This window comes from Cupressus sempervirens, chromosome 1, assembly GCF_028749045.1.
Source record: "Cupressus sempervirens isolate cs-2001-9-10 chromosome 1, ASM2874904v1, whole genome shotgun sequence".
NCBI lineage: Eukaryota > Viridiplantae > Streptophyta > Pinopsida > Cupressales > Cupressaceae > Cupressus > Cupressus sempervirens.
This window is the reverse complement of record NC_143118.1, coordinates 555,058,242-555,065,557: the sequence shown is the minus strand read 5'-3', so window position 1 is coordinate 555,065,557 and position 7,316 is coordinate 555,058,242.

The following is a 7,316-nucleotide window of genomic DNA, read 5'->3' as shown; positions in this document are numbered from 1 at the left end:
GGTTTTGTATTTGTGAGTAGGGTATATTCCCTAGGTGAGTGGGTCACCATAGGTGTTGGGGCCCTAAAGTGGCTGCCATAGGATCCTATGTGTTAGAGACCAATGCCTTTTGTTTTAATCTCATTGCGGTTTTGACAAGGCAATGACAACATATTTAGTCATTATTCAGTAGAGAATAGTGCAAGTTGAATGCATAGTGCATGCCAAGTGAACAAAGCAATCCCAATGATCAGTGCAAGCCGAGCAAATAGAGCATGCCAAGCATAAGTCCCCAGACAATATATGTTGAGTAATATGATAGTTAATGCTGAGCACTAGTATCTGTCGAGAAATCAGTGTGTGTTGAGTCAGTTAGGCACTGAGTCATCAGAGTGTGCTGAGTGATTTAGGAATAGAGAAAATAGAGTGTGTCGAGCTATTCAGAAGTCGAGTATTAGTATATAGAGCACAATAAAGGTCGAACATCAGAGCCCATTGATGCTAAGTGAATAATTTATGTCATAGATGTTTGTAATGGCACAAACTTGTATGTAAACATTTTTTGGCTAACATGAACATGAAGTTTTGATTATAAGGAATAAGGAGGGAGTCATATTATGTATCCCTATGTGTTGGTGTAAATAAGTATTCACTTATTACACTTACTTAAGTTTACTTAGGTTAATGCATTATTTATTTAATTTGCATTATTTAATTTGTGAGACACTTAGGAGTTTGTGTACTCTTGTGAGTTGTCATGATGACATCACAGGGGTCCGCACCTCTTTTAAACACATGTTGTCTACAACACAGGAATCTTCTACACACATATGACACTTTGTCACTCTTATCCATTCATCTAGAATGTTGGATAAGGTGCTTAGTTGTCTTATCTCCTAGTTATTTCTAGAGACATTCTAGGTGCTTCCTAAGAGGCCTTTATATGCAAGCACTCCTAGTGTGTTTGAACATCACATTCTGAATAGAGCAATGTATTCGAACATACTCTGATTAATTGATCATATCCATTTTTGTCTACAATTGTGCTTGTGTTTGAGTTCTTAGTTCCTGGGTGAATTTTGCCCTTAGGCATCAGAGCTTTTGGAGACTTTCTCATCACATAGTCGTTCGAGACCATCATCTTACTTCATCACCTCAGCCTGAATCCAGAGTACTATAGAAATTGGGAGCATCTAGAGCCAAATCTGACCTTGCCATTGCATCTAGAACACTGATCCGGTGAAAATCAACTATAAACTTGGCTACCTTGGCCCAAAGTCGACCGCGAGGCCAATTTTTTTTGCAAATCAGAACCCGGAGGCTCGATTTGCACAATATTTTAATTCTTTGCTAATTTCGTCATTATTATTTAAAAAAATTCGTCCCTAAGGCACTCGGTAGAGAAATTTTTTTTATAGGTACTGGGCTGTCAAGTCCTAGCCTTGCAGGTTCGCACTAGTAATTTTTTGGTGGACCTTATATATTTGGGCATTGCACAGTTATTCTGGCGAGTGCCACTTACGCAACAGGCACATTATATTTTTTGGGCACACATAACCAACGACCAGCCAAGACACGACAACCATCAGATTACACTTCACTTAAGTGTTTGTAGCCCTTTTTCATATATATGACGCTCAAGGCGCACCCACATTGCATGTGGGATTAAACTCCTAAAATCGGTGCACAGTTTTTCATTTTTCGACTAGCAATTTTTCAGTTTCTTGATCTGGTACGCTATAACAGTCTGACCCCTTTTTGTGTTTTTTCTAGCATGCATGGAGCTTTTTTGGCCCGACTTTCAATTGTAAAACTTCAGCATCGCGATCTATCTTTTTTGACAACCCATGTTATTTTTGGTGACTGCCACACCAACAGCTTTCTCGCCCACGTCAGTCACGACTGGTGACTCCAAGACTATTCCATGTGGATAGTGACATCAACGCCACTAGGATCAACACGTCACCAGCTTCGTAGGAGTACATGTCAGCACCTTGACATAGTCAACACTTTTTCCATGTCATCAGTATGGTGACACCTCAGCCCTTTCGTATGGTACAGATGCCACCTTGAGTGCCACGTCACCACAGGGCGTTAAAATTTTGCTGACGTCAGTCAAAAACTATCTTAAAATTGACGGTTGTTTGACTATCATTTTTAGGTGTTTTACAGCTGCAGTGACGACCATTTGACCATCAAATTTAGACTCACATTTTTCCTTCCAAACCCCTCTCTAGATTGCTTTTCAGTTTGGCAACTTGACTTTGCGAGCCCATATCTCGAACATTCGAACTTCAATTCAAGTGCAATATTTTTTGAAATTGGGTAAAATCTCTTGAATTTTCTAGTGGTGGTGTTGTTTTTTGGTTTTGGTGCACAAATTTTGTAGAAATTGCTTTTTTTGGCAATTGTACTTGCATAATCTTGCATTTTGCAACTTCAGAACCTCCGTACGGGCACATCTGGTCACTTTTTTAGGTTTTTTTTTTTTTGAAAGTGTGTATTTTTTCATCTACTTTCCAAATCTGAAGTCAGATTCTAGGGTTGTGTGGACTAATTTCTCACTTTTAGAATTAGGGCCATTTTTGCATTATATTGCTAAGTTCCAGTCTTAGGCCTTAAGTGACAGTTGCAACCGTGAAAATCAAAAGTCTATTTTGTTCATTTTGCATAGTAGACACACCACATTTCAAGTGCCAACAACATCTTTTTCGGGGGGGTTCTTTGATTTTTTGGAGGTTTCTTTGATTGGTCCATCATGGAAGAGGCAGATTTGATCTACTTGACCCCAGATAACTATTAGGAATGGAGTCAACTTGTGGTTAGATATCTCTCTTAGCACAATGCATTGCCATATGTGCTAGATCTTGAGTATATTGTTGATCAAATCAATATCCTTATTCCTACTCTTTTTTCCCATATGGAGTATAAAGTTCTAAAAAAGATGTTCAAAATTAAGTCATCTAATCCATATGTTTTTTAGATGTATCTTTGGGAGACCTATGGAGATCCAAACATTCCTCCATTCCCAAAAGATCCCATTCCTCCAGTTGCAACTGACTCCTCTTCAGATGAGATGACTCCTCTAGCTCCTATTGCTCCTACTGATCCTATTTCAGCCATAGATGCTTCTAAATCAGTATAGTAGGATACTTTATCTTCCTACTCTACCTTCATACGAAGACTTCCTTTCAGACATTGCACACTTGTTCGTGGAGTCTCACATTGAAGATGTGGGAGACATTATTTATGACATCTGTCTTCTCTTTGAGGCAGATATTTCATCCTTTGCCGCAGTGAAAAATTCATGTACTTTAGCATTGTAGGGTACTCATGGTCTTCCAGGTGATGATTTCTTGCTAGACATTTTAGTTTTGTTCTTAGAGTCACACACAATAGACATGGGAGACTTTTATGATGATTTCTTGCTTCTCTTTGCTGAGGAGTCTTCTACAGTTATTGCGAGGGCCCACTCTGACCCTCAACTCCATGCTCTACATGATCAATCCTTCCAGATTGGCATGATTGTGGATTCTTCTTTACAACATCTGCAGTAGGTCTCTCTCACATTTGGGAAGACTGTTGGTTTCCTAAGATAGGTTCTATCACATTCCTTGTTTGATCTGTACTTCTCTTCACCATTTTTGGAGGAAGCCATCATTAGTATCAACACAGGGACTTTTGAATAGGTTTCAACGACACTAGTCATCATAGAGATTCCTTCTCCATGTAGGGGATGCATCTCACAAGTACCCTTGCCTTTGTTTCTTCCAAAGGGGAGGAACATCGTCCAAAGGTCATGGATCAACTTCTACATAGGAGCATTCTTCACTATTCAGCACACTACTTTTAAGTGTGGGGGACTACCTCATCTCCTTCTTCTCCTTTGTGGGAGGGACTTTTTCCTCATAGGAGGTTTTGTCCTTCTCCATTCTTTCTTGTATATACTCAATGTATGTCGTAATGGGGGGGTCTTGATTACTCCATCCATCCATGCATCCTCTTTCATCTCTCTTTTTTGGGGGAGGGTTTTTCTCATGAGGTTTTCCCTCTTTCCCTGCTTTATGAGAGATTTGCATCTTCATTATGTACATGGGTAGCTAACATGGCCTAGTAGCCAGGACCCATTATGCATCTTCATCCTAGTTCATAAGCTTAAGGGCATTCCCCTAAGTTGCACTTAAGGGGGGGTGTTGGTGTAAATAAGTATTCACTTATTACACTTACTTAAGTTTACTTAGGTTAATGCATTATTTATTTAATTTGCATTATTTTATTTGTGAGACACTTAGGAGTTTGTGCACTCTTGTGAGTTGTCATGATGACATCATAGGGGTCTGCACCTCTTTTAAGCACATGTTATCTACAACACAGGAATCTTCTACACACATATGACACTTTGTCACTCTTATCCATTCATCTAGAATGTTGAATAAGGTGCTTAGTTGTCTTATCTCCTAGTTGTTTCTAGAGACATTCTAGGTGCTTCCTAAGAGGCCTTTATATACAAGCACTCCTAGTGTGTTTGAACATCACATTCTGAATAGAGAAATGTATTCAGACATACTTTAATTAATTGATCATATCCATTTTTGGTCTATAGTTGTGCTTGTGTTTGAGTTCTTAGTTCCTGGGTGAATTTTGCCCTTAGGCAAATTCTTACACTATGCAATGCATGCATCCAATTAGATTAACGAAAGTATTAGGTGACAATATGGATCAACTGCAACCATTGATTCTAACCTAATTTTGTCTCCATGATGTTTATAAAAGAAGGAAACCCCAAGGGTAACCTAATATTGCGAAGGAGGATGCTAAGGAGAGTATCTGGTGCAAAGGAGAGTAGATGACTAAGATAGATTTTTGCAATGAAGAATCAGTCTGGAAAAAATAGAGACAAATAGTGAAAGGTTAGAGAAGATAGATCTAATTAGGAGGATCAAGAGATAACTAGTAAAGAGGAGATTTTGACATCAAGCAATAAGGTGCTAACCAAAGGATCAAGTGTTGAATCATCATAATAGGTGATATAAAGTAAATCTCTTAACATAGTAGTCTTACAAGATTTTGTAAATCTCTTAATCGAGTGCTTACTTTATTGTGAGTTTAAATCCTTTAGCAAGGTGAGACCTAACAGTCTTTGCAAGCCTATAACAAGGTAGACCTCTCATAGGGTAGATCATAGTTCAAGGTCAAATCTTTGTAGCCATAATAGGTACATTTTACAACTACAATAGCGAAGATTTGTGGGTGTTATCCTCACCCTAGTTTTACCTTCTTCTTGGAGGGTTTATGGGTAACCAAAATATTTTGTGTTATGTGTTTATTTATTTCATGCTTTGGATGTGATGAATGGTTACATATTTTATTTTTCATGTTAAGTTATGAGATGGATGTATGGTGAAATGTTTTAGAGGTAAAAGTTTTAAGTGTTGATTCACCATCCCCACCAAAACTTACTTTCCCATTGTTAATTCCAACAATTGGTATTAGAGCTTTATTCTCTAGAAAAAAATGTTCGAACAACTTTGGAGGTAAGATCTTGAAGATAGAAGTCTACAAATTGGGAAAGACTATTGATAACTAGAAGATTGAAATATGGCTTGCCCTACATCAACTCAAGGAGGCAAGAGATGAATTGCAAAATTCATTGAAAAGAAGAAAGGAATTGACAATTCAACAAAATGACACTCAATACCAAGAAGAAGATACTACTGAATTATATCAGGATAGGAACTCATAAGAGTTTGATGCAACTATTGCAGAGTTGATGGAAAAGAACAATCTGCTAAGTGAAGAAGTTAGGAATGTGAAAATAGAACAAGAAACTCAGTTGATATTGTAATGTGAGACAACTGAACTAAAAAAGAAAGCTAAAGAAGATAGAGTCATGATTGAAGAAGACAAAAGACTATTAGCTAATAAACTTGAGGAGAAGTCATCATATGTGCAAAAGTTATCAAGCATTCAATTGGATCCAATGAATCAGTTGATGATTACAAATCAAGAACTGAAGAGGAAAGACATTGACATAATAACTTTGGAAACATAGAATACTGTACTATAGAATGAATTGAAGATAAAAAAAGAAAAGCTTAACAAACCTAGTGAAGCCATAAAGTATTTTGAAAAATTGATGGAAGCACCAAGGTCAAATAATGACACTACTAGTTTGGGCTATTCTATTGTCAAGAAAGGAGAATCATCTAGAAGTGGTGAACAAAGGAACTGTAAGGGAAAGATCAATAGGGCCACTTCTCATCATTGTGAAAAATTGGGTCATACATAATATGCCTATAGGAGCAACATTGGAAATCAAAACCCTAAGCAAAAATTCAAGGGACATTGTCATAACTGAAAAAAGAAAGGGCATCAAGCACATGAATGCAGGACCAAGACCATTAACACTTAGAGATTTGAAGGATATTGTTACAACTGTCAAAAGTATGGACAAAAGGGATATGAATGCAAATCTAAACCCAAGTGGACATCAAACAAGAAAACCAAGGTACATCATCATGGGAATACTTATGATTGGGATTACAATACAAGGTATAGTTGTCATTATTATGATGAGTATGGTCATGTTGCTGTAAATTGTATTAGAACACATTTCACAGATAATTATTGTAGAACTAGATCTTAGTATGCAAAGAACATTAACAATAAAGTAAACATTCACAAACTAAAACTAAGTTCACATATATGCTTAGACAAAGAAAACAAAAAAGAGATGCAAACCTCAAAAGATGAAGCACTTCATTGCTTTCTTGATTTTGTAGATGCGTCCTTTGATGTGGATGTATGCTCAAGATGCTCAAAGTTGCTTCAATGGTGGAGATGGGTAATAGCAAATTGGTAGCTTTGTAAGCTCTCAATTTGGCATTATAAGGGTATGGGTATGGATTTTGGCTCTCAAAGGGGCATGATAACTTTACTCAAATGGTTGTGATTGAAATGGCTTGGGATGAGATTCAATTTATAGGCTAAAGGCTTGAGGGATGGAGGGCTAGGATGCAAGGAGAGATGAAGGCTTAAGGAGGGCTAGGATGCACTCAAAGGAGAGCACATGGATTGTGCTTGTTTAGCACCAATAGGAAGGTGACACTTGTCACAAGGAGGATGAGTGTGACAGGGTAGGGTAAAGGGTTGGTTAAAGGCATGATGAGTGGGGTTGAGTATGTAAGAGAGATGTAAGAGGAATGAGTGTGGAAGAGGGAAGAGTGTGGAAGATGGATGTGAGAGTCATGAGTGGGCTTGTAAGAGTTTTTTATGGTTTGTAAGAACACTCGTGACTTGGTGGTTGGGATTTTTGAGGGGAGACTTTGGTTTGGTTT